General features: G+C 45.3%; 1 long non-coding RNA gene across 1 annotated transcript; it reads right to left on the reverse strand.

Annotated features, from left to right (window-relative positions):
• LOC121008889 lies at positions 1-27038 on the reverse strand. Its single transcript, XR_005780634.1, has 3 exons — positions 26799-27038; positions 15020-15023; positions 1-11 (listed from the first exon to the last, which is right to left on the reverse strand). It is a non-coding gene; the product is annotated as an uncharacterized LOC121008889 (long non-coding RNA).
• Between the last annotated feature and the right edge of the window lie 510 nt (positions 27039-27548).

A 27548-nucleotide genomic window follows, 5' to 3' on the forward strand; every position in this document is an offset into this window, starting at 1 on the left:
GTGGCTCTTGGCTTCCAGGCCCAACAGCCGCAGCACAGCATGGCAACGTCTCACCTGGCACATCGAATAGGTTCTGGGGAGCTTGGGGGATGCAGCGGAAGAGGCAGTAGCAGTGGAAAAGGAGGAGTCAGCCTAGGAGGAGACAGAGGATGGAGTAGGAGGAGGAGAAAAAGAGGCAGGCCTGCATGCAATCTGTGGCGGTAACATCAAATCCACACGGTTGCCACGGGTTACATGCTTGACAGCCATCAGAAGGTTCACCCAGTGGGCAGTAAAAGTTATGTACCTTCCCTGCCCGTGTTTGCTAGACCACGTGTCTGTGGTCAGATGTATCTTGGCACCGACACTGTGTGCCCGAGATATATTCACTTGCCGCTGAACGTGGCCATATAGCTCTGGAATGCCCTTCTGGGGAAAATATTTCCTTCTAGTCACCTTCCATTGCGGTGTGACAATAGCCACAAATTTTCTAAAGGCCTCAGAGTCCACCAGTTTATATGGCAATGGTTGGCGGGCTAGCAGTTCCGACAAGCCAGCGGTCAGCAAGAGAGTTATCTGGCGTCATCAACTTTTTACGCTAGAACATTTGGGCCACGGAAGCCTGCCTTCTGCCAGATGAACGCGACATCGGCGCGGTGTAAGGTGGAGTGGAGAACAAATGGGAGGAGAGAGGAGAAGGAGAAGAGGCAAAACGTGGAGTGCCGGGAGTGTGGCTTTGTGGGTTCTGACGGCGTTGCTCCCACTGGGCTGGGTGATGGGAGGCCAGGTGCCTTCTTAAGGCGGTCGTCTCTAGGTGAGTGTTGGGTTTACCGCGACTTATGCGTTGACAGCACAGGCTGCAGATGGCAACACTATTGTCAGCAGCTGACACGTTAAAAAAAGCCCATACTGCGGAGCCATGTGCCGGCGTCCTGGGAACACCAGAAGTGACCATGCATGGTGGATGGCTTGCTCCAGATACATTTGCAGTCTGCTTTTTTCCTCCTGTGCCCTGCGAGCTCTGCCTGCTTCTCCTCCTCCTTTTCCTCTCTCTCTGCTGCTCCGTCTCTCCCTCTGAACTCCCCTCCTCTACCTCTCTTGTGGGCACCCACTTGACGTCTATCGACACGTCATCATCGCCACCTTCACCACCACTGACATTTGAGATCTCGGAGTAGGCAGAAACAGTGGGGACCTCCCTCCTTGGGCTGATCTGGGTATTGTCGTCAGACCGCTGGGTGGCGGCCGTTGCTACCTCCTCTTCCTCATCCGATGTCAAGAATGGCTGTTCATCGTTAAGGTCTGTGAATGGATGGGAAAATAATTTATCTGACTCAAGTGGAGGGGCTATTGTGGTGGTGTCTGTGGGGGTGCGCACAGCAGAGAGTGAGAAGGGTGCAGATACAGAGGATGAGGAGGGTGCAGAAGGCTGAATGAGCCACTCAGCCAACTCTGGTGTGTCCTTTTGAAGTAATCGCACGCGCCTTCTCCAAATTCCCACTTAGGCTCTGGCCTGGTGCACTTGCCCGACCCCTACCACTCCTGCGGAACGGCCTGCCTCTTCCTCTGCTTGTCATTTTCAAAATGACCCTGTGCCAAAGTCCCTAGAGAAGAGCAGTATTTGTGGAAGCCGGTATATCGCAGGCCTCAATCAATATTTGGCGGAAGCAGGTATATCAAACCCCTTAATCAGTATTTTGTGGAAGCAGGTATATTGCAGGCCTCAATCAATATATTGTGGAAGCAGGTATACGAAACGCCTTAATCAGTATTTTGTGGAAGCAGGTATCTCGCAGGCCTCAATCAGTATTTTGTGGAAACGGGTATATCAATCCCTTAATCAGCATTTTGTAGAAGCAGGTATATCGCAGGCCTCAATAAATTTTTTGTGGAAGCAGGTATATCAAACCCCTTAATCAGTATTTTGTGGAAGCAGGTATATCGTAGCCCTCAATTAATATTTGGTGGAAGCAGGTATATCGAACCCCTTAATCAGTATTTTGTGGCAGCAGGTATATCAATCCCCTTAATTAGTATTTTGTGGAAGCAGGTATATCTCAGGCCTCAATTAATATTTGGTGGAAGCAGGTATATCGAACCCCTTAATCAGTATTTTGTGGAAGCAGGTATATCATAGCCCTCAATTATTTTTTTTGCCACAACAGTTATATCACACCATCCTGTTTATTTGGGGCAACAGGTATATTGCAGCCCTCAATCAGTATTTTGTGGAGGAAGGTATATCACACCCCTCAATAAGTTTTTTGGGGAGCAACAGATATTACACCCGTTGTAAATAGTTGTTCCAATAGCGCTTGTCCCTCTATATAGCTGCGGTATCGCAACAGAACTGCGCACAACTGCAGCACAATACAAATGCACTATATACTTTCTATGTTAGAAAGTATATTATAGGTATATCACACCCCTCAATCAGTTTTTATGGGGCAACAGGTATATCACACCCGTTGCAATTAGTTGTTCCAATAACGTTTGTCCCACTGTATAGCTGCGGTATCGCAGCAGAACCGCACACAACTGCTGCACAATACAAATGCACTATAATATACTTTCTATGTTAGAAAGTATATTATAAGTATCTCACACCCCTCAATAGATCACACCAATCAATAGCACACCCATATCAGTCCTTAAAAGGACTTTTATGGCCCTATTAGCTAGCATTTGGTGTCCCTAACAGCCTGTCCCTGCTCCACAAAGCAACCTCTCCCTACACTGGCAAAACACAGAATGTAAAATGGCTGCCAGATCGGGTTCTGTGATAGGGTGGGGGTGTGTCCATGTGCTGAAATGTCTCAATTGGCTGTCTTGTCCCACCTGATGGATGTGTCATTGGTCAAAGTTCGGCACAATGCAAAAGAATATGGCGCCGACTGACATCACCATATGTTCGCATGTTCGGTGAGTTGCGAACTCGCAAAGTTCACCGCTGAACAACTGCCGGGTGAACCACAAGGCCATTTCTAGTCCTTAAGTCTCATCTCCACAGCTACTGGATATTTCAGCTCCTATCACATACCTATCACTTACCGTATTTTTTGCTTTATAAGACCTTAAGTTTATAAGACCTAGGTTTTAGAGGAGGAAACTAAGAAAAAAATCAGACCTCAAATCAGACCCCCATATCTGATGCTCATATCAGATCCTCCCATCAGACCCTCATATCAGATGCTCACATCAGACCCCCATATCAGATCTTCACATCAGACCTCAGATCAGACTCCCATATCAGGACCTCAGTTCAGACCCCTGTATCAGACTTCTATGTCAGACCCCATATCAGACTTCTATGTCAGAACCCACATTGGACCTCAGATCAGACCTTAAAATAAATTAGTTAACTTACCTCTCCTGCTCTGCGCTTTTATGCAGGTCTGGTAGCATCGCCTGCAGTCACAAACTCTGGTCTTCTGCGGCCCGCGCTGCACTGTGACCTGACTGTACAATGTTAGGTCATGGTGTGCACTACGTCCTGAAGCTGTAGGCAGTCAGGACAGTGCTGCGCGGCCCCAGGGAGGAAGACCAGAGAGAAGGGGTTGAGTTCAGGCAGTGCTCGTAGCACCTCACTCCCGGCTCCCCACACTTACTGCATACTAGTGAGCACTTCCATAATGGAAGCGCTCAATATTATTCACTTTATAAGACGCACTGCCATTTTTCTCCCACAGTATATACCGTATCAAATTTGGGTACAGGTTATCCTCTGACTATAGAAATAAAGGTTTGGTCACAATAAGTTCATGATTACCAAGAATTTCAAGCAGGGGCGTAACTACCATAGCGACAGACCATGCGACTGCTATGGGGCGCGGGGCAAGAGGGGGCCCAGTCTTAGTTGGAATAATCTCCTCTTCTACTGGAGGTGAAAACTTGGTCAGGACTCTAACCTCTGAAGGAACAACTTTTAGCAAATGAGGCAGAGGGAAAATGGCCCAAGGGTCATTGAAAAGGGTTTAGGCAGAAACCCTTCTGTCCTGTGTGGGGGACCTGGTTTGATCCTTGCCATTCTCTTTGTATGCCACTGATTTCAAGAGATGTTCATGGGAAATATTGTGCATTTGCATTGCCTGATGTGTACCACTAAGAAGCTAAAAAAATATTGAATTCTGACCTTGTGGTTAGATTTCCAGTTACTATATTTTTGTACCTCTGTGTGGAAAGCATGAAAGACTTACCAAATAAAGGGGCACATCTTATGAAATATATAAAACGGCACAGAATTTCAACAAATGTGCAGTGGCCAGATTTGGAGTGGCCCCAACGCTACGCTGGGTCCCCCGGACACTGTTGAGGTGTCACCACTTGTTGCTGTTCTCCAGAAGGGATGGTAAAGTGTGGTGCACCCCGATGAGAAATAAATCCAGAGAGTCGGGGTCTGCAGTAAGCCATTGTGCTTCTTTACTGGAGGAATTCAGGTACAAAACTGTAAAGGGGGAATATTAATCACCAATATTTATGCAAATATCAATAATTAATATTCATAAATGGGAGGAGCCGTCTATTGATAACTCCGCCTATTAATGCCTTTATATAACAACAATACTTTCGCTATGCTTTACACTGATCGCTACACTAGCTGCATGCGCACTAACAATACAGCACTAAATATACAATCCTAAACTACACTACACATTCCCAATTCCACCCATCAACTAACTATACAGTTCACACATACAATATTAACAGCCCACCTATCTAGTTCTATACTATCCCTATGGGGTACGCCGAGGGTTAACGGTGGCCTTACAGGGGTGTAAGCCGACCACAAACACAAAGGGTTAACAATGGGGATAATATCAGAACTGTACAGCAATGCAGGGGCTAAATACCCTGCAAGTGTACAGTAAGGGGGGGTGTGCGGCAGGGTTTAAGCAGGGGTTACCACCAGGGGTTAATCAGGGTAGGGAAAGGGTATATCAGGGGTTTCAGGGGCAAGGGTAGCCAGGGTGCACAGTAGGCAGGGACCAGGGTCCATCAGGGGTTACCAGCACACAGGGACCAGGGTAACTACCAGGGGTAATGCCTGACAGGGAAAGGGTTAATCGTTGGTGGGATAGGGGTTGAATCAGGGCCCAAGGTGCACATCAGGGACACAAATATAGGGGTTACAGGACCAGGGGTGATATGTGAGGGGTAGGTAGGGGCTACACAGGTATACTTAGGCCTTTTAGCGTTCCCGGTGGTCATCATGGAGCTGCTCTCTCCCATGTGTGTCTGATTCTAGTCTGGTTGCAAGAGAGCCCACCTCTGTCCGGTTTGGGTTATTATAGCCCCAAAACAGCCCCCTCCTCCTTCCTCAGGCATGTGACATCATAGTGTGCCTTAGTTTAGCCATGGGGCAGAAAACAGGTTTTTGATGTCTCTGGTTAGAAGGTCCCCTCACATACGGTGCCAAAGAGTCTGATTGCTTTGGGCCTGAACAAAAGGGGACTAGATGCTAATCAGCTGTTATCCTACAGGCTATCAGCACAAGTTTTTCTCTAAACAACTCTGTTGATAACAGTTGGAATTGCATATATACATATATATATCCACAGATGCTTGGGGCACATCTATAAACACATACACATACAAAACCGGGGGTATGAATGGGCAGCAATAAGCCCACATACATACTGTCATGCTGACATAAGTGTATATACATAGCCACGTGTGCAAATACATACACACATATCTATATATACACACACCTTCGCATATATCTGGGGCATCACATACAGGGGACATGCATATATCCCCACTTGCCATACAGGGCCAATATATACACGGTCATACAGGAAATATATACTAACTATAAGGGGACACATATAAGGGGGCACATATATATACTAATATAAGGGGGATTATAAGGGGGCATAGCTTCCAGGGACCACATATTTCCCACAGGGGCCACCATGAGCCCCTGGGGATCACCATGGGCAGACGTGCGCAGATGCTGGGCACATCTGCGCACATCACCCCATGATGCGGTGGTTAATGTATGCATATATATACCATACATGCCCGCACGTGTTTGCAGGCATGCATGGATATATATGCATACGTCTCAACCCTTCCTCAACAAAAACTATACAGACGAGGCATAGGGCTGACTTCTCCAGTCTCCTCCCTGGCAGACGAAGGGTTTATGCTGAGAAAAGGCCTGAGCTAGTTATCCCTCTCTCTCTCACAAGGATGATACCCTGACGAAAGGCTGGTGGCCCAGGGTCTGTGGCAGAGTATCCCCATCTAAGCATCTTCTTATGGTCACTCAAGTAGTCTGGCAGAGTCTCCTCTTCTAAGCACTGTTTCCTAACTGCAGAACACTAGAGGCTCTGGCTGCTCTCCTTATATACAGTTTCTAGGTGAACTAGAACCTTCTAGTGGGAAGGGTGAAGTGGAGAAACTCAGCACAAACAAATACAATGTTGCACTTTTCTCTCTCATAGACTTGCATTAGAGCTTCAATGATACTCAAAGGCCATTACACAGCAGTTTTTCCAGAGAAAAACAAGTTTTCAGGCATAATAGCAGCACCTGGCATTTAAAAGGTCAGTCTGTCTGGTTTTGGTGGTAAACAAGTCTGGCTTTTCCCCTCCAACACATGCTCTTCTTTAAACCTTATGGTAGCTATGGAAACTTATCAACTTCTCATTATTAGCTAGAAAGTCACAAAAGCCTCTGTGTTCATTAACCCTTTCCACAGTGCTGTGCAAATATGATGCAAATGAGCAGAATTTATATGACAACATATATATAAAATGCTGATTCACAGTATTAAACAGTATAAGTCAATGCAAGTTAACCCTTTAAAGTGAAATAAAGGAATGATTTGATGACTTGGTAGAGGAGAAGCAAATATCCCTGCACTAGTGCACTACAAATACAATATTAGAAAGTGCCACATAGGCGGTCAACAGTAACCAGAAAGTGGCCAGCCTTCTTTAAAGGGGTTATCCAGGTTTTCTCCAAAACTACTGGAGGAGTCTTCAGAGTGGGTTAAAAAAAGTCTATACTCGCCTCACTGTTCTCCCTCAACTACTGTATCCAATGCCTACCACGTCCACATTGGTCTCTACTTCCTTGTGCCACCTCAACACACAGGAAATGCCTACTCTGCTTTCTTGCTGAGGCGGGTCCCTGTGTGATTGGCTGAGGGTGCATTTCCTTTGTGTAGAGACCAGGAACTAGGGACCAGCAGACACCCAGTAAGCATAGGCCCATAGCCTATTGGGCGATCACGTGACCCATGGTGAGATTGTAGTATCGGCAGAAGGATAAGTATTGAATGGAAGGGTAAGTATTGCTGGAAGTGTTATTTCTCCACAGGTTAGATGAAAAACCTATTTTTAGGTATAAGAAGTCCCTAATATATTGTTTAAATCATGTTTTTATGTGAAACATTTTTAAAGAATTTTTGTCAAATTTTCCATGTCATTCTATACAGTATATATATTTCCATGTCACTCTATACAACTAATAAGCTGTGATATCACCTATTGTGAATTGGTGGATCCTGTGTTATCTATACAGAGGTGTTGCTTGTCATTGTAATTCTGCCTCTGATGGTAACGAGATAGCTACTGAAAAGTTACCTGTACAGAACAGGGAATGATTATTATTATTTATTTGAAAGCACCAATAATTCCAGGATGCTGTACATCTAAGAGAGTTTACACATACGTAATATAAAACAACACAAGTACAACAAACATGATCTATTGTTAGACCTAGTGGCCAGTGTAAAAATTTTAGAATTATATACGGTATTTTTTAGATCATAAGACACACATAACCATAAGATGCACCTAGGATATAGAGGAGGAAAGTAATTCAAAATTATTATTTTTTTTTTTCATCAGATACCAAATTTTTGATTCGGTTTCGATACCATAAAAAAGTATTGCGATACTCGATACCATTTTATACCACGTGAAAAAAATAAAACTCCAAAAATGCCACGTGCATTCCGCATTTAAAAAAATTATGAATGGCGCAGTTTTTATTTATTTATTTTTCTGTTCCGGCGTTCACAGCATAGATTTTTTTAATATTTTAATAGTTTGGACTTTTTGGACGTGGCAATATGTGATGTGTTTATTTATTTATATTTATATTTAATATGTAAAATTGGGAAAGGGGGTGATTTATACTTAATATTTTGGTGCCATTTTTTTTAAAACTTTTTTTAATTTTTTTTTAATAACTATTTCCCCCCTTAGGGGCTAGAACCTGGGATCTTTTGATCCCTTGTCCTAGTCACCCTGATAGAGCTCTATTAGGTTGCCATGGTAACCGATCTGAGCCCCAGGATTACACTGCTGGGGCTCCGATCAGAAGCTGCCACTGCCACCAATGAGAAGGGGAGGGGACCCTGTGGCCACTGCCACCAGTGATTTTAATACTGGGGAGGAGGGGGGGCGCACTGCGCCACCAATGATAATTAACCTTTAATACAGGAGGCGGGTGCCGGCAGCAGATCAGTGGCAGTTAACCCCTCAGGTGCCACACCTGAGGGGTTAACTGCCGCTGATCGCAGCTCTCTGTCAGAGGCAGGTTGCCGGCTATGTGATTCTGCTGTCGGCACCTGCCTCCTGTATTAAAAGTTAAAGACGACCTTTCATGGGTCCGGACTTTAAGTTAGCAGGCTACATAGAGCGGCGCCCAGGGATCTCCCTGCACTTACTATTATTCCAGGGCTCCGTTATTATTACTATTACTATTATTCCGGGGCTGGGAGAAAAAAAACAAAAACCCCCCAGGCTGTGAGCTCTGCTCTGCGATTGGACAGAGCTACAGCCTGGGAGAAGGAACGCCCAGGGAGAAAAAGGGCAGGCTCCTCCCAGTTTTACCAAGAGACCGAAAATACCGAGGGAAATAGCGGACTAACAGAACGGCGCCCTGGAATAATAGTAAGTTTAGGGAGATCCTGGGCGCCGCTCTACACAGCCTTATGGTTACTTTACAATGTTCGGACCAATGAAAGGTCCTATTTAACTTTTATTGGTGGCGCAGTGCCCCTGCCCCTCCTTCGCCCCCTCTTTCCTCATTGGTGACAGCGACGAAACAGGGGGAGGGAGAGAGTGACTCCTTCTCCCCTGTGCTGCTGAGGAGAAAACGGAGCGCACTCCATGCTGTGATATTAGGCTGCGCAATAGCGAAGCCTAGTATCGAAAATTGTCAAATCCTGGTATCGAGGTCGATACCGGACAAAAGTATCAATTGAGTATCGAAAATTTGATACCCGCAACAACCCTACTCAGAAAAGACACTCATCAGACCCCCATTCTTCCTCAGACCTTAGATAAGACCCACATTCCTCCTTAGACCTCACATCAGACCCCCATCATAGCCACAGTGCTCCTCAGACTTCAAATAAGACCCCCAAACTCCATCAGACCTCAGATCAGACACTTACCACTCGCTGGTCTTCTGCCAGTCTGGTCATGTACTGTGACGTGACGTCGCACAGTGTCAGGTCATAGTGCGTGCTTAAGTATATTATGTCCTGATGCTGTATGCAGTCAGGACACGAGCAGTTGGGTGCCTGAAAGAAGACCAGGGAGCGGTGAATACTTACAGAGCAGCACTTCTCTCACCACTCCCTGTGCTTCCTGCATGGTGATGACCACTTCCGTAATGGAAGCCGTCATTATCATTCGCACTATAAGACACACCAACATTTTTTCCTGGCGTTTGGGGTGGGTGGGGGGGGCATGCGTCTTATAGTCTGAAAAATATTATAGATGGTGTTTTAAATGTACATAGTGACATGGAAGAATAAAAAAAAACACAAAGTGATTTTTAAACAACAAGTTATTTTCTGATCACACATTTTCTTTAAATTAGTAAATTCATATATGATGAATTTTAGAATTTTTCCATCCAGAGACAAAATAGCATCTTTAAGTAGCACCTAAAATATCTGGGCGCATCCTGTGTTTGAGGGACATCATTCGTCTCATACTTGAATGCCAAATGCTGTCTCGAAAATTTAATTACCCTTGTCTTTGGCTATGAATATTTTTCCTAGAATGAGACAATTATGTGGCTCCAGTAATTATTCATGCTCCTCTCCTTGAAGACTCCTAACAAGACCTCACGCTGCGTCATATTCTTTATTTGTTTAAAGTTGTTGGCAGGGTCTTATTATGCACATTAAACATAAAAGGGATTCTCTACTTCCCCCCAATCCGACTGGAAACCTACCTCCTTTCATACATTAAGATTCATAAAGCTTCCTGTTTGACAAAATATGAAACAGGACATTCTGCATAAATCATATACTCTGTAGATGATTAGAATGCCCAACCTACCGGTTTCATCCACTGACTAATTGTATGCTTTGAAATGTAAATGACTGATGGGAATATGCAATAAACTAATATCAGCTAAAGTGCGGTTATGGCACCTAGGCTGGTGTGGGGAGCCAGTGCCGGGAAGCAGGTAATTCATCTTACCTTTACAGGTCTGGCCAAGTGGGGGGTTTTGCCAATCTTCCCCCCCCCCCCCTCTATTTTTGCACAACCCCTTTAAGCCATGCTCTTTCCCATAAGGACATGCCCCACCCCCTTCTTGAGTTGGAAAAAATTGTAGAAACCCTAGTTGCACCAAATTGGGCCAATTTCCACCACTTTTTAGACAGATTCTAGGCAGATACATTAGTAAATCTGGGCCTCTTTGGAGTCCCCAGAAGAAACCCACAAAACATGGGGAGAACATACAAACTCTATGCAGATGTTGTCCTTGGTCGGATTCGAACCTAGGACCCCAGCGCTGCAAGGCACCAGTGCTAACTATAAATTGACAACTGGGTGCTACCGGATTGGGGTGTGCCTCTACACACAGGCGCACTGTCCAATCAGACAAAGGGAATACACATGTCAGAAGACTGAAACATCAGAAATTGCTAATTTCCCAAGAATGGTGTGTTGGGTGGATAGAATTTTTGATAGTGGAGCCTGAGTGTCTGTCTTCGTTAGGGTACTTTCACATTTGCGGCATAGGATTCCGGCAGGCAGTTCTGGAAATCCTGACGCAAACGGATGGCATTTATCAGACGGATCCGGATGCAGATCCGTCTGACAAATGCATTGAAATATCGAATCCGTCTCTCCGGTGTCATCTGGAAAAATTGATCCGTTACTTTTTTTTTTTTGCATTTTTAAAGGTCTGCGCATGCGCAGAAAGGAAAACCAGATCAGTTTTGCCGGAACACTTAATTCCGGATTCGGCACTAATACGTTTCAATGGAAATTGATGCCGGATCCGGCATTCCAGCAAGTGTTCAGGATTTTTGGCCGGAGAGAAAACTGCAGCATGCTGTGGTATTTTCTCCGGCCAAAAAACGTAAGAGGGACTGAACTGATGCATCCTGAACGGAATGCTCTCCATTCAGAATGCATTAGGATAAAACTGATCTGTTTTTTTCCAGTATTGAGCTCCTGTTACGGAACTCAACACCGGAAAAGAAAAAAACGCTAGTGTGAAAGTACCCTTAGCTATTATTCATATTCTGAACACCAAATATTTCCTCTTTTTTGATTTCCAATATAGGTTGTATTTTTACTCCATCTGCAATGTAGGCATTTCTCTAGTCCGACAAAACCACAAGCATGATGTTAACCAGTGTCCAGTTAGGTTTGCCGATAGGCGGGCAGCTAGCCAAGTATGCGAGAGACTGAACGGTTTGCCCTTTTACCCTGGTGTAGAATTCAGAGGGATGGAGTTCAGCTAATGCTACTTTGCATTCCATTGATAAGACTTCTTGCAATTAGTACTTTGAAAGGCCATCTTTAAACATTTCAGCGCAGCATAAAAAGGGCAGAGATTTAAAGGAATAAAAAAATATATAAAAAATCCAGAGAAACTGTAAAACGTCCAAAATCTCGACACTTTAAAGAGCAGCTACTCAAGCGATGTCCTTTAAATAAGGCTTTCTTTGTAACGTTCAGCATAGCGGTTGTCGATAACAAGCATCCAGATTGTTTGATGTTTCCTGAATTCCCTTTTGTGTATGAGGCTGATTTGGAGGGAGTATCAGCAGATGTTTTTGAATATGTAAAATGTGTTACATAGTGTATCATTTGGACTGTTGTGTATAAAAAAAAATTGTTTTAATGAATATATAAGTTCATATCAATGAACATAAGTGGTGCAGCAGTAGCAGTCACACTACAGTTTTGGTGCCTAAGAGAGGCTTAACCTCCTCAGGACCGCCGTACGCAGGATTGCGTCTTTGCGGCGGTCCTGTTGTTCTGGGTGGACGCGCCGGTGCGTCCTCTCGCGAGACGCGAGATTTCGTGCATTGCCGGCCCGCGCATGCGCATCGCGGGCCGGCAAAAGTTAAAGAAGTATTTCGTCACCAGCCTGCCAGCAACGATCATTGGCTGGCAGGCTGGCGATTTTCAAAAAATCAAATCAGAAGCCAGATAACAGATCATATTAGTAAATATGATCTGTTATATGGCTTCTCTGCTTCTCTGCTGGTCCTTTTCGTCGGTTGGATCCAGCAGAGAAGCAGAGATCACTGTGAGTACCCACCAACACTACACCTTAGCCCCTGATCACCTTCCATCACCCCCATCATCCTAATTAACCCCTTGATCGCCCCCTGTCAATCACTTAGTGAAAGACAAAAAGTGATCAGTGTAAACTGTCACTTTTTTTTCCACTAGTATTGGCTGTTAGGTTTTAGGGATAGTTTAGGCCCCTTGGTTAGGTAGTTAGCGTCAGTTAGCGCCCAGCCCACCGCACCGCAGTCACTTTTATTCGCTGTTTAGCGTATCGCTAATCAGCATTTGTACTTTTATAGTATCTGTAAGTGATCAAAACTGATCACGGTCAGATCTATAATTGTATTAGTGTCACTTTAGTTCGCCCTCCACTCAAAACGCAGTGTTTGCCCGATCAGGCCTGATCGGTCGCCCACACGTGCGTTCACCCACGCCCGCCCCACCGCAGTGACAAAAAAAAATTTGTTTTTTGATCACTGCACATTCATTTTACACGCACTGCGGCGATAAAAAAATCAGTTTTGATATTTTTTATCAACCGCAGCGGCCTCCGGTACTTCGCTAGCCTCCCCTTTGTAAGACAGGCTTGCTTTTTTTCTTGGGTAGTCTCAGGGAATACCCCTAAATTTAGTAGTCCAAAATGTCAAACAGGGGGTATTCTTCTGAAGAGGCCTACAGGATTCTGACCCAGTCGGATGAGGAGTGGGAACCCTCATCTGACGAATCTAGCGGGTCAGAATATGAACCTGTGGAAAGCAGTGGCTCTCTGACCCAAAGTTCGGACGAGGAGGTGGAGGTCCCTGGCAGCACCAGGCGTACCCGGCCCCGTGTCGCTAGACCACAGGTTATGCAGGATCCGCTTCAAGAGCAGCAGAGTGGGGCTGTCGCTGCCGGATCACGTGGTGAGGCATACACCAGCAGCGCAGCCCTTCCTGGACCTAGTACCAGCACTGCCGTACAACATGGTGACGTGGCGAGCACCAGAAGGGCAGTTGAAGCTGGTACGGTGGCACGTGCACTAGTTACCCCGTCGCAGCCACCGCGCAGACAGGCCCGTAGAGCCCCTAGAATCCCTGAGGTGCTGGCAAACCCTGATTGGCAGTCACCAACTTCAGCCGCACCTGTAGTTCCCCCTTTCACCGCCCAGTCTGGAGTTCGGGTTGAGACGGCTCAAATCGGTTCGGCCCTGGGATTTTTTGAGCTGTTCTTGACTGCGGAGCTCTTGGACTTAGTCGTGGCAGAGACAAACCGGTATGCCACACAATTTATATCCGCCAACCCGGGAAGCTCTTATGCCCAGTCTTTCCGGTGGAAACCAGTCCAAGTTTCCGAACTTAAAATTTTTCTGGGCCTTCTCCTCAACATGGGTCTAACTAAAAAGCATGAATTGCGGTCATATTGGTCCACGAACCCGAATTATCACATGCCCATGTTCTCTGCTGCTATGTCCAGGACACGATTTGAGACCATCCTGCGTTTCCTGCACTTTAGCGACAACACCACCTCCCGTCCCAGAGGCCACCCAGCTTTTGACCGGCTCCACAAAATTCGGCCCCTCATAGACCATTTCAACCAGAAATTTGCAGATTTGTATACCCCCGAGCAAAACATCTGCGTAGACGAGTCCCTAATACATTTTACCGGGCGCCTTGGCTTCAAACAATACATCCCAAGCAAGCGTGCCCGGTATGGGGTCAAATTGTATAAGCTCTGTGAAAGGGCCACAGGCTATACCCACAAATTTCGGATCTATGAGGGAAAAGATCAGACCCTGGAGCCGGTCGGTTGCCCTGACTACCTGGGGAGCAGTGGGAAGACAGTCTGGGACTTGGTGTCACCCTTATTCGGCAAGGGGTACCATCTTTATGTGGACAATTTTTACACAAGTGTGGCCCTCTTTAGGCATTTGTTTCTAGAACGGATTTGCGCCTGTGGCACCGCGCGAACTAGTCGCGTGGGCTTCCCCCAACGGCTTGTAACCACCCGTCTTGCAAGGGGGGAGAGGGCTGCCTTGTGTAACGAAGAACTGCTCGCGGTGAAATGGAGAGACAAGCGTGACGTTTACATGCTCTCCTCCATTCACGCAGACACGACAATCCAAATTGAAAGGGCAACCCGTGTCATTGAAAAGCCCCTCTCAGTCCACGACTATAATGCGCTCATGGGAGGGGTGGACTTCAATGACCAGATGTTGGCTCCCTATTTAGTTTCCCGCAGAACCAGACGCTGGTATAAGAAGGTGTCTGTATATTTAATTCAATTGGCTGCCTATAATAGTTTTGTTCTCTACAGTAAGGCTGGGAGAACAGGATCCTTCCTCAAATTCCAGGAAGAGATCATCGAGAACCTCATTTATCCGGGAGGTTCCGTGGCCCCATCCACCAGTGTAGTTAGCCGTCTACACGAGCGACATTTCCCCAGTGTCGTTGCTGGTACCTCAACCCAACCGCCACCCCGAAAAAAATGTCTGTAGCAGGAGTGGAATAAGGCGTGACACCCGCTATTTCTGTCCTGACTGTCCGGACCACCCTGCCCTATGCTATGGTGAGTGTTTCCGGAAGTACCACACACAGGTACACCTAGCATAGGGATCACATCTCACCAGGACAGGCACACAGGGCTATTAGGGCCCTTTCTCTCACAGCTGCTGCAAACCTCTCCTTTCACCTGGGATAAAGTGCATAACGTACTTCGCCACATCTTTGGGCGATTTGCGCTTTGCACATTGTCCCATGGGGAAGGAGAGGTTTGCTCTATAAAGGTAAAAAAAACTAAACAAAAAAAAAAATACCGGTAAGTAAAAAAGTTAAACGTTCAGTTAAAAAAGTTTAAAAAAAGTTTCTATGTTCTGTTCAACAGTTAATAAAGTTATTGCGTTGCGGCCTGGTTTTTTCTTTTTTGTTTTGTTTTTTTTACCTTCCAGGTGGACCAACCGATCGACCAGCTGCAGCACTGATGTGCATTCGGACAGAAGCATTGCGCTGCTGTCAGATTACACGCAAGTCGGTGTATGCGGCGCTGCAAGACGAGATTTCTCCTCTGCAGTAAAAGATATGTTTGCCGAGGCATATGAGCTGAGGAGGTGGCGGTGTTCATATACTTTGGCAAACACTTTGTATATATAAAAAAAAAAATCCCGGCAATGATTTATTCATCCACATCGATTGATGTGAATGGAGAAATCTGGTTTGCCAGGGCATACGAGCTGAAGTGGGTATGGATGTTGGGCGGAGCTCCTATGTCCTGGCAGACGCCTTTCCCCTCCTTTTTCTTTTTTTGGCAGAGATTTTTTCATCCACATTGATCGATGCGAATGAAGAAATCTGTGCCGTTCATTTTTTTCTTTCAGCCCAGAGGCTGAACGGAAAAAAAAATCTCATTACCCGTATGCTCAATATAAGGAGAATAGCAGAAACTCCTAATGCTGGGCATACATGTAATGATTGCGGAGACCCTCAAATGCCAGGGCAGTACAAACACCCCACAAATAACACCATTTTGGAAAGAAGACACCCCAAGGTATTCGCTGAGGGGCATATTGAGTCCATGAAAGATTGAAATTTTTGTCCCAAGTTAGCGGAAAGGGAGACTTTGTGAGAACAAAATCCAAAAAATCTATTTCCGCTAACTTGTGCCAAAATTTTTTTTTTCAATGAACTCGCCATGCCCCTCATTGAATACCTTGGGGTGTCTTCTTTCCAAAATGGGGTCACATGTGGGGTATTTATACTGCCCTGGCATTTTAGGGGCCCCAAAGCGTGAGAAGAAGTCTGGTATCCAAATGTCTAAAAATGCCCTCCTAAAAGGAATTTGGGCCCCTTTGCCCACCTAGGCTGCAAAAAAGTGTCACACATGTGGTATCTCCGTATTCAGCAGAAGTTGGGGAATATGTTTTGGGGTGTCATTTTACATATACCCATGCTGGGTGAGATAAATATCTTGGTCAAATGCCAACTTTGTATAAAAAAAATGGGAAAAGTTGTCTTTTGCCAAGATATTTCTCTCACCCAGCATGGGTATATGTAAAATGACACCCCAAAACACATTCCTTACCTTCTCCTGAGTACGGAGATACCAGATGTGTGACACTTTTTTGCAGCCTAGCTGGGCAAAGGGGCCCACATTCCAAAGAGCACCTTTCAGATTTCACAGGTCATTTACCTACTTACCAGACATTAGGGCCCCTGGAAAATGCCAGGGCAGTATAACTGCCCCACAAGTGACCCCATTTTGGAAAGAAGACACCCCAAGGTATTCCGTGAGGGGCATGGCAAGTTCCTAGAATTTTTTATTTTTTGTCCCAAGTTAGTGGACAATGATGATTTTTTTTTTTTTTTTTTTTTTCATACAAAGTCTCCTATTCCACTAACTTGTGACAAAAAAAAAAAATTTCCATGAACTCACTATGCCCATCAGCGAATACCTTGGGGTCTCTTCTTTCCAAAATGGGGTCACTTGTGGGGTAGTTATACTGCCCTGGCATTCTAGGGGCCCAAATGTGTGGTAAGGAGTTTGAAATCAAATTCAGTAAAAAATGACCTGTGAAATCCGAAAGGTGCTCTTTGGAATATGGGCCCCTTTGCCCACCTAGGCTGCAAAAAAGTGTCACACATCTGGTATCTCCGTACTCAGGAGAAGGTGGGGAATGTGTTTTGGGGTGTCATTTTATATATACCCATGCTGGGTGAGAGAAATATCTTGGCAAAAGACAACTTTTCCCATTTTTTTATACAAAGTTGTCATTTGACCAAGATATTTATCTCACCCAGCATGGGTATATGTAAAAAGACACCCCAAAACACATTCCTCAACTTCTCCTGAGTACGGCAATACCAGATGTGTGACACTTTTTTGCAGCCTAGGTGGGCAAAGGGGCCCATATTCCAAAGAGCACCTTTCGGATTTCACTCGTCATTTTTTACAGAATTTGATTTCAAACTCCTTACCACACATTTGGGCCCCTAGAATGCCAGGGCAGTATAACTACCCCACAAGTGACCCCATTTTGGAAAGAAGAGACCCCAAGGTATTCGCTGATGGGCATAGTGAGTTCATGGAAGTTTTTATTTTTTGTCACAAGTTAGTGGAATATGAGACTTTGTATGAAAAAAAAAAAAAAAAAATCATCATTTTCCACTAACTTGTGACAAAAAATAAAAAATTCTAGGAACTCGCCATGCCCCTCACGGAATAGCTTGGGGTCTCTTCTTTCCAAAATGGGGTCACTTGTGGGGTAGTTATACTGCCCTGGCATTCTAGGGGCCCAAATGTGTGGTAAGGAGTTTGAAATCAAATTTTGTAAAAAATGACGAGTGAAATCCGAAAGGTGCTCTTTGGAATATGGGCCCCTTTGCCCACCTAGGCTGCAAAAAAGTGTCACACATCTGGTATCTCCGTACTCAGGAGAAGGTGGGGAATGTGTTTTGGGGTGTCATTTTATATATACCCATGCTGGGTGAGAGAAATATCTTGGCAAAAGACAACTTTTCCCATTTTTTTATACAAAGTTGTCATTTGACCAAGATATTTATCTCACCCAGCATGGGTATATGTAAAAAGACACCCCAAAACACATTCCTCAACTTCTCCTGAGTACGGCAATACCAGATGTGTGACACTTTTTTGCAGCCTAGGTGGGCAAAGGGGCCCATATTCCAAAGAGCACCTTTCGGATTTCACTCGTCATTTTTTACAGAATTTGATTTCAAACTCCTTACCACACATTTGGGCCCCTAGAATGCCAGGGCAGTATAACTACCCCACAAGTGACCCCATTTTGGAAAGAAGAGACCCCAAGGTATTCGCTGATGGGCATAGTGAGTTCATGGAAGTTTTTATTTTTTGTCACAAGTTAGTGGAATATGAGACTTTGTATGAAAAAAAAAAAAAAAAAATCATCATTTTCCACTAACTTGTGACAAAAAATAAAAAATTCTAGGAACTCGCCATGCCCCTCACGGAATAGCTTGGGGTGTCTTCTTTCCAAAATGGGGTCACTTGTGGGGTAGTTATACTGCCCTGGCATTCTAGGGGCCCAAATGTGTGGTAAGGAGTTTGAAATCAAATTTTGTAAAAAATGACGAGTGAAATCCGAAAGGTGCTCTTTGGAATATGGGCCCCTTTGCCCACCTAGGCTGCAAAAAAGTGTCACACATCTGGTATCTCCGTACTCAGGAGAAGGTGGGGAATGTGTTTTGGGGTGTCATTTTATATATACCCATGCTGGGTGAGAGAAATATCTTGGCAAAAGACAACTTTTCCCATTTTTTTATACAAAGTTGTCATTTGACCAAGATATTTATCTCACCCAGCATGGGTATATGTAAAAAGACACCCCAAAACACATTCCTCAACTTCTCCTGAGTACGGCAATACCAGATGTGTGACACTTTTTTGCAGCCTAGGTGGGCAAAGGGGCCCATATTCCAAAGAGCACCTTTCGGATTTCACTCGTCATTTTTTACAGAATTTGATTTCAAACTCCTTACCACACATTTGGGCCCCTAGAATGCCAGGGCAGTATAACTACCCCACAAGTGACCCCATTTTGGAAAGAAGAGACCCCAAGGTATTCGCTGATGGGCATAGTGAGTTCATGGAAGTTTTTATTTTTTGTCACAAGTTAGTGGAATATGAGACTTTGTATGAAAAAAAAAAAAAAAAAATAATCATTTTCCACTAACTTGTGACAAAAAATAAAAAATTCTAGGAACTCGCCATGCCCCTCACGGAATAGCTTGGGGTCTCTTCTTTCCAAAATGGGGTCACTTGTGGGGTAGTTATACTGCCCTGGCATTCTAGGGGCCCAAATGTGTGGTAAGGAGTTTGAAATCAAATTCAGTAAAAAATGACCTGTGAAATCCGAAAGGTGCTCTTTGGAATATGGGCCCCTTTGCCCACCTAGGCTGCAAAAAAGTGTCACACATCTGGTATCTCCGTACTCAGGAGAAGGTGGGGAATGTGTTTTGGGGTGTCATTTTATATATACCCATGCTGGGTGAGAGAAATATCTTGGCAAAAGACAACTTTTCCCATTTTTTTATACAAAGTTGTCATTTGACCAAGATATTTATCTCACCCAGCATGGGTATATGTAAAAAGACACCCCAAAACACATTCCTCAACTTCTCCTGAGTACGGCAATACCAGATGTGTGACACTTTTTTGCAGCCTAGGTGGGCAAAGGGGCCCATATTCCAAAGAGCACCTTTCGGATTTCACTCGTCATTTTTTACAGAATTTGATTTCAAACTCCTTACCACACATTTGGGCCCCTAGAATGCCAGGGCAGTATAACTACCCCACAAGTGACCCCATTTTGGAAAGAAGAGACCCCAAGGTATTCGCTGATGGGCATAGTGAGTTCATGGAAGTTTTTATTTTTTGTCACAAGTTAGTGGAATATGAGACTTTGTATGAAAAAAAAAAAAAAAAAAATCATCATTTTCCACTAACTTGTGACAAAAAATAAAAAATTCTAGGAACTCGCCATGCCCCTCACGGAATAGCTTGGGGTGTCTTCTTTCCAAAATGGGGTCACTTGTGGGGTAGTTATACTGCCCTGGCATTCTAGGGGCCCAAATGTGTGGTAAGGAGTTTGAAATCAAATTTTGTAAAAAATGACGAGTGAAATCCGAAAGGTGCTCTTTGGAATATGGGCCCCTTTGCCCACCTAGGCTGCAAAAAAGTGTCACACATCTGGTATCTCCGTACTCAGGAGAAGGTGGGGAATGTGTTTTGGGGTGTCATTTTACATATACCCATGCTGGGTGAGAGAAATATCTTGGCAAAAGACAACTTTTCCCATTTTTTTTATACAAAGTTGTCATTTGACCAAGATATTTATCTCACCCAGCATGGGTATATGTAAAAAGACACCCCAAAACACATTCCTCAACTTCTCCTGAGTACGGGGATACCAGATGTGTGACACTTTTTTGCAGCCTAGGTGGGCAAAGGGGCCCATATTCCAAAGAGCACCTTTCGGATTTCACTCGTCATTTTTTACAGAATTTGATTTCAAACTCCTTACCACACATTTGGGCCCCTAGAATGCCAGGGCAGTATAACTACCCCACAAGTGACCCCATTTTGGAAAGAAGAGACCCCAAGGTATTCGCTGATGGGCATAGTGAGTTCATAGAACTTTTTATTTTTTGTCACAAGTTAGTGGAATATGAGACTTTGTAAGAAAAAAAAAAAAAATCATCATTTTCCGCTAACTTGTGACAAAAAATAAAAAGTTCTATGAACTCACTATGCCCATCAGCGAATACCTTAGGGTGTGTACTTTCAGAAATGGGGTCATTTGTGGGGTGTTTGTACTGTCTGGGCATTGTAGAACCTCAGGAAACATGACAGGTGCTCAGAAAGTCAGAGCTGCTTCAAAAAGCGGAAATTCACATTTTTGTACCATAGTTTGTAAACGCTACAACTTTTACCCAAACCATTTTTTTTTTACCCAAACATTTTTTTTTATCAAAGACATGTAGAACTATAAATTTAGAGCAAAATTTCTATATGGATGTCGTTTTTTTTTGCAAAATTTTACAACTGAAAGTGAAAAATGTCATTTTTTTGCAAAAAAATCGTTAAATTTCGATTAATAACAAAAAAAGTAAAAATGTCAGCAGCAATGAAATACCACCAAATGAAAGCTCTATTAGTGAGAAGAAAAGGAGGTAAAATTCATTTGGGTGGTAAGTTGCATGACCGAGCAATAAACGGTGAAAGTAGTGTAGGTCAGAAGTGTAAAAAGTGGCCTGGTCTTTCAGGGTGTTTAAGCACTGGGGGCTGAGGTGGTTAAAGAGGACCTTTCACCACTCCTGACTTTACCCCACGCCTGTTTGAGTAGCTACATGCACTCCCTGTGTAATAACAATTCTGGAGCATCTATTCGTATGGCTCTATGGTGCACCATTCTTGTATTATTCCTGCTACAAGGTCATGAATTAATTGCTAGCAGTCTGCAGTAAGGGTACAGATAGGTGTCAACCAGTTGGGGGGGAGGGGTGTACCTACACAGTCTGACATTATCCAGTCAGTGCTTCTAATGTCAGACTGTGCAAGGACACCCCCCCAACTGGTTACCGCCCCTCTGTACCCTTACTGCAGACTGCTAGCAATTCATTCATAACTTCTAGTAGAAATAATAAAGGAATGGCACAACATAAGAATAGATCTCAAGGTCAGATTTTTGTTAACAGTGATTGATATTTTTAAAAGAATTACCAAATTAATTATTAAAGGGCTTATCCCATGATTAATGTAAAAAGTAAAAGTCAGACAAAAAATATCACATAGTACATGACAGTCTCTTTCTAACAAAGATAGAACCTGTCCTGTACCTCACATGGATCCAGAGATCTCCTCATTTATTGCTCCAATTGGTTTGCTAGTTTTATTTCAAGCAGCTCAGGGGACATGCCCTTTCTGCGGCAGCTCTCTCTCGATCACAGCTCAGTGGGCATGTCCTTTCTCGGCAGCTCTCTCTCGATCACAGCTCAGGGGACAAGCCCTTTCTGCGGCAGCTCTCTCTTGATCACAGCTCAGTGGGCATGTCCTTTCTGCGGCAGCTCTCTCTCGATCACAGCTCAGGGGACATGCCCTTTCTGCGGGCAGCTCTTTCTCGATCACAGCTCAGTGGGCATGTCCTTTCTGCGGCAGCTCTCTCTCGATCACAGCTCAGGGGACATGCTCTTTATGCGGCAGCTCTCTGTCGATCACAGCTCAGTGGGCATGTCCTTTCTGCGGCAGCTCTCTCTCGATCACAGCTCAGGGGACATGTTCTTTCTGCGGCAGCTCTCTCTCGATCACAGCTCAGTGGGCATGTCCTTTCTCGGGGGCATGTCTTTTCTGCTGCTGCTCTCCCCCTATAATACCTCTTTCACACGTCAGTGTTTTCCTCAATAATTTCCATCAGTAATTGTAAGCCAAAACCAGGTGCAGATCTTTCCCTTATACCTTATGTCTGTGGAGGCTCCAATCCTGGTTTCGGCTCACAATCACTGATGGAAATCACTGACCAAACACTGATGTGTGAATGACGCTTAACTGTTATGGGTTCTAACAGAAAATATGGCTGGTGGCAGTTGATGAATTGAACTGAGCGTGTGTGACCACTAGGGATGAGCGAATCGACATGGATCCAGAGATCTCCACATTTATTGCTCCAATTGGTCTGCTAGTTTTATTTCAAGCAGCTCAGGGGACATGCCCTTTCTGCGGCAGCTCTCTCTCGATCACAGCTCAGTGGGTATGTCCTTTCTCGGCAGCTCTCTCTCGATCACAGCTCAGGGGACAAGCCTTTTCTGCGGCAGCTCTCTCTTGATTACAGCTCAGTGGGCATGTCCTTTCTCGGGGGCATGTCTTTTCTGCTGCTGCTCTCTCCCTATAATGCCTCTTTCACACGTCAGTGTTTTCCTCAATAATTTCCATCAGTAATTGTAAGCCAAAACCAGGTGCAGATCTTTCCCTTATACCTTATGTCTGTGGAGGCTCCAATCTTGGTTTCGGCTCACAATCACTGATGGAAATCACTGACCGAACACTGATGTGGGAATGACGCTTAACTGTTCTGGGTTCTAACAGAAAATATGGCTGGTGGCAGTTGATGAATGGAACTGAGCGTGTGTGACCACTAGGGATGAGCGAATCGACTTCGGATGAAACAACCGAAGTCGATTTGCAAAAAAAAAATGGTTTGTATACTGTACGGAGCTCCTGCTAGTATTATAATGTATTGGCTCCAATGAGCTGAAGTTATTGCTTTAGGAAGTCTCGCGAGACTTCGCGTAATAACTTCATTGGAACCGAACCAGAGTTCGGGAATGTTTTTTTTACAGTACAAATTAATTTATGAAGTTATTACGCAAGGTCTCGCGACACAGCTCATTGGAGTCAATACATTCTAACACTGTACGAAGTTTTATGCAAATCGACTTTAGATGTTTCATCCGAAGTCGATTCGCTCATCCCTAGTGACCACCTCAGTAGGTGGACATGCACATTATTATACAGATTTAACACTAGGGGGCACCAATATAATGAAGTAAAGAGATTGTCTCTGAACGGGAGTATTTTTGTGACCCGAAGTAAATTACTAAAGTAACTAGTTTTTCATGCTGGATTATAAAAAATCCATAGAGCATGCTGTTGACTTGAAAATCGACAATATATCTTCATTCCATAGCAGATTTTTTACAGTAAGGGAATGAGGTTTGATAAAATCCCATTCACTGACATTGTACTGTACCTTGTTGCAGAATTTCGGTGTGAATACTGCAACTGAAATTCCAGAACAAATTTTCAATGTGTGAATTACCCTTTAATGGCCATGCAATGCCCCATGGGAAAAGGATCTGCAGATCAGCTCCCTTTCAAAAGAAAGAAAGCTGCCTCTGTAGTGCCACCTTGTGGATGTCGCTACCCTATAGCCAAGGTTTGAACTTTTAACAATAGAGATTGCCTTCTGGTTCACCCGGCAGTCGTTCCGTTGCGAACTTTGCTAGTTTGGGATTCGCCCAACATGCAAACCTATGGCGATGTTCGCATGCACCATATTCTTTTGCATTGCGCCGAACTTTGACCCATGACACATCCATCAGGTGGGACAGGACAGCCAATTGAGACGTTTCAGCACATGGATACACCCCCACCCTATAACAGAACCTAATGGCAACTATTTTACATTCTGTGTTTTGCCAGTGTAGAGAGAGGTTGCTTTGTGAAGCAGGGACAGGCTGTTAGGGACACCAAACGCTAGCTAATAGGGCCACAAAAGTCCTTTTAAAGACTGGTATAGGTGTGCTATCGATAGGTGTGATATACTTATAATATACTTTCTAACATAGAAAGTATATTATAGTGCATTTGTATTGTGCAGCAGTTGTGTGCGGTTCTGCTGTGATACTGCAGGTATATAGAGGGACAAGCGCTATTGGAACAGCTATTTGCAACGGGTGCAATATACCTGCTTCCACAAAATACTGATTAATGGGTTTGATATACCTGCTTCCACAAAATACTAATTAAGGGGTGCAATATACCGGCTTCCTCCAAATATTGATTAAGGGGTTCTATATGCCTACTTCCACAAAATACTGATTGAGGTGTGCGATATACCTGCTTTCATAAAATATTAAGGGGTTCTATATAACTGCTTCCACAAAATACTGACTAAGGGGATTGATATACCTGCTTCCACAAAATACTGATTAAGGGGTTTGATATACCTGCTTCCACAAAATACATATTGAGTGGTGCGATATACCTGCTTCCACAAAATACTGATTAAGGGGATTGATATTCCTGCTTCCACGAAATATTGATTGAGGCCTGTGATATACCTGCTGCCACAAATACTGCTATTCTCTAGGGACTTTGGCACAGGGTCATTTTGAAAATGACAGGCAGAAGAAAAGGCAGGTCGTTCCACAGGGATGGTAGGGGTCGGGCAGGTGCACCAGGCCGGAGCCTAAGTGGGAAATTGGAGAAGGCGCGTGCGATAACTTCAAAGGACGCACCAGAGTTGGTTGAGTGGCTCACTCAGCCTTCCGCTTCTGCACCCTCCTCATCCTCTGTATCTGCACCCTCCTCACTCTCTGCTGTGTGCACCCCCAAAGACACCACAACCACCACCATAGCCCCTCCACTCGAGTCAAAGGAATTATTTTCCCATCCATTTCCAGACCTTACCGATGCGCAGCCATTCTTATCATCGGATGAGGAAGAGGAGATAGCAAAGGCCGCCACCCAGCAGTCTGACGACAGTACCAAGATCAGCCCAAGGAGGGTGGTCCCCGCTGTTGCTGCCTACTCCGAGATCATTAATATCAGTGGTGGTGAAGGTGACGATGATGATGTGTCGATGGACGTCACGTTGGTGCCCACAAGAGAGGAAGAGGAGGGGAGTTCAGAGGGAGAGACGGAGCAGCAGATAGGGAGGTGAAGCAGGCAGAACTCGCAGTGCACCGGAGGCAAAAAGTAGACTACAAATGTATCTGGAGCGAGCCATCCACCATGCACGGTCACATCTTGCGCTCCCAGGACGCCGGCACATGGCTTCGCAGTGTGGGCTTTTTTTTTTAACATGTCATCTGCTGACAATAGTGTTGCCATCTGCAGCCTGTGCTGTCAACGCATAGGTCGCGGTAAGCCCAACACTCACCTAGGGACGACCGCCTTAAGAAGGCACCTGGCCTCCCATCACCGCGCCCAGTGAGAGCAACGCCATCCGAACCCACAAATCCACACTCCCGGTGCTCCACGTCCTGCCTCTTCTCCTTCTCCTCTCATTTGTTCTCCACTCCACCTTCCACTGTGCCGTTCATCTGGCAGAAGGCAGGCTTCCGTGGCTTAAATGTTCTAGCGTAAAAAGTTGTTGACAGCAGATAACCCTCTTGCCCAACAAATGACCGCTGGCTTGTCGGAACTGCTAGTCCGCCAACTATTGCCATATAAACTGGTGGACTCTGAGGCCTTTAGAAAATTTGTGGCCATTGGCACACCCCAATGGAAGGTCCCGAAAGGAAATATTTCTCACAGAAGGGCATCCTTGAGCTATATGGCCACGTTCAGCGGCAAGTGATTATATCTCTGGCACACAGTGTCGGCGCCAAGATACATCTGACCACAGACACATGGTCTAGCAAACACAGGCAGGGAAGGTACATAACTTTTACTGACCACTGGGTGAACCTTCTGACGGCCTTCTAGCATGTAACCCGTGGTACCCGTGTGGATTTGGTGTTACCGCCACGGATTGCTTGCAGGCCTGCCTCTTCTTCTCTTCCTCCTACTCCATCCTCCGTCTCCTCCTCGGCTGACTCCTCCTTTTCCACTGTTACCGCCTCTTCTGCTGCACCCCCCCAAGCTCCCCACAATCTATTTGACGTGCCAGGTGAGACCTTGCCATGCTGTGTTGCGGCTGTTGTGCTTGGAAGCCAAGAGCCACACCGGTCCTGCACTGCTTTTAGCTCTGCAGTCACAGGCTGATCAGTGGCTAACCCCGTTCAATTTGACAGTTGGTAAAGTGGTGTGCAACAACGGTGCCAATCTGCTGAGCGTGCTGAAACAGGGCAAAATGACACACGTGCCGTGCATGGCACACGTCCTGAACTTAGTCGTGCAGCGATTCGTTGCCAAATACCCCAGGGTCTAGGACGTCTTGCGGCAGGCCAGGAAAATCTCTGGCAATTTTAGAAGATCTTACATGGCCATGGCTCGCCTTGCTGGCGTTCATCGGTGACACCACCTACCCATTAGACGTCTGATTTGTGACAGCCCGACGCGCTGGAACTCCACCTTGTATATGCTTGATAGGCTGCTCCAGCAGCAACGTGCTATTAACGACTACCTGTACGACCTCTGCAGCAGGACAGGTTCTGGGGAGCTTGGCTTCTTTTCACCACTCCAGTAGCTGCTCATAAGCGACGCATGCAGACTTCTGCGGCCATTTGATGAGATCACCAAACTGGTCAGTCGCAGCCAGGGCGCCATCAGTGACATCGTACCTTACGCCTTCTTTCTGGAGCGTGCATTGTATCGTGTCATTGTTCAAGCCGTCGAGGAGCAGGAGCTGGAAGATGAGGAAGTCTCAATGCTGAATGAATTCCCAGGGGGGCTACTCCATCTGTGACAAGACAGCATGAGTCTGAAGAGGAGTCAGAGGAGAATGGTGGCTGGGGGCAGGCGGAGGAACAAGAAGACAGGCTTTGAGGGGGACTTTAAACTTTTCGGTTATCCCTGGTGTTGTCCGTGGCTGGGGGGGAGGAGACTGAGGATGACATTCTCCTGGGAGATGAGCAGGAGCCAGGGCGCTCCACCACTTCCAATTTAGTGCAAATGGGGGCCTTCATGCTCCAGTGTTTGAAGAGGGACCCCCATATAAAAAGCATAAAGGGTAAGGACCAGTACTGGGTGGCAACGTACTTAAACCCCCAGTATAAACACAAAATAGCAGACATGTTACCAGTATCACAGAGGGCTGGCAGAATGCAGCATTTCCAAGCCTTGCTAGGAGAGATGCTGCATTCTGCTGTTGCAGACGCTGGC

Source organism: Bufo bufo, chromosome 7 (assembly GCF_905171765.1).
Source record: "Bufo bufo chromosome 7, aBufBuf1.1, whole genome shotgun sequence".
In the NCBI taxonomy this organism is placed as follows: Eukaryota; Metazoa; Chordata; class Amphibia; order Anura; family Bufonidae; genus Bufo; species Bufo bufo.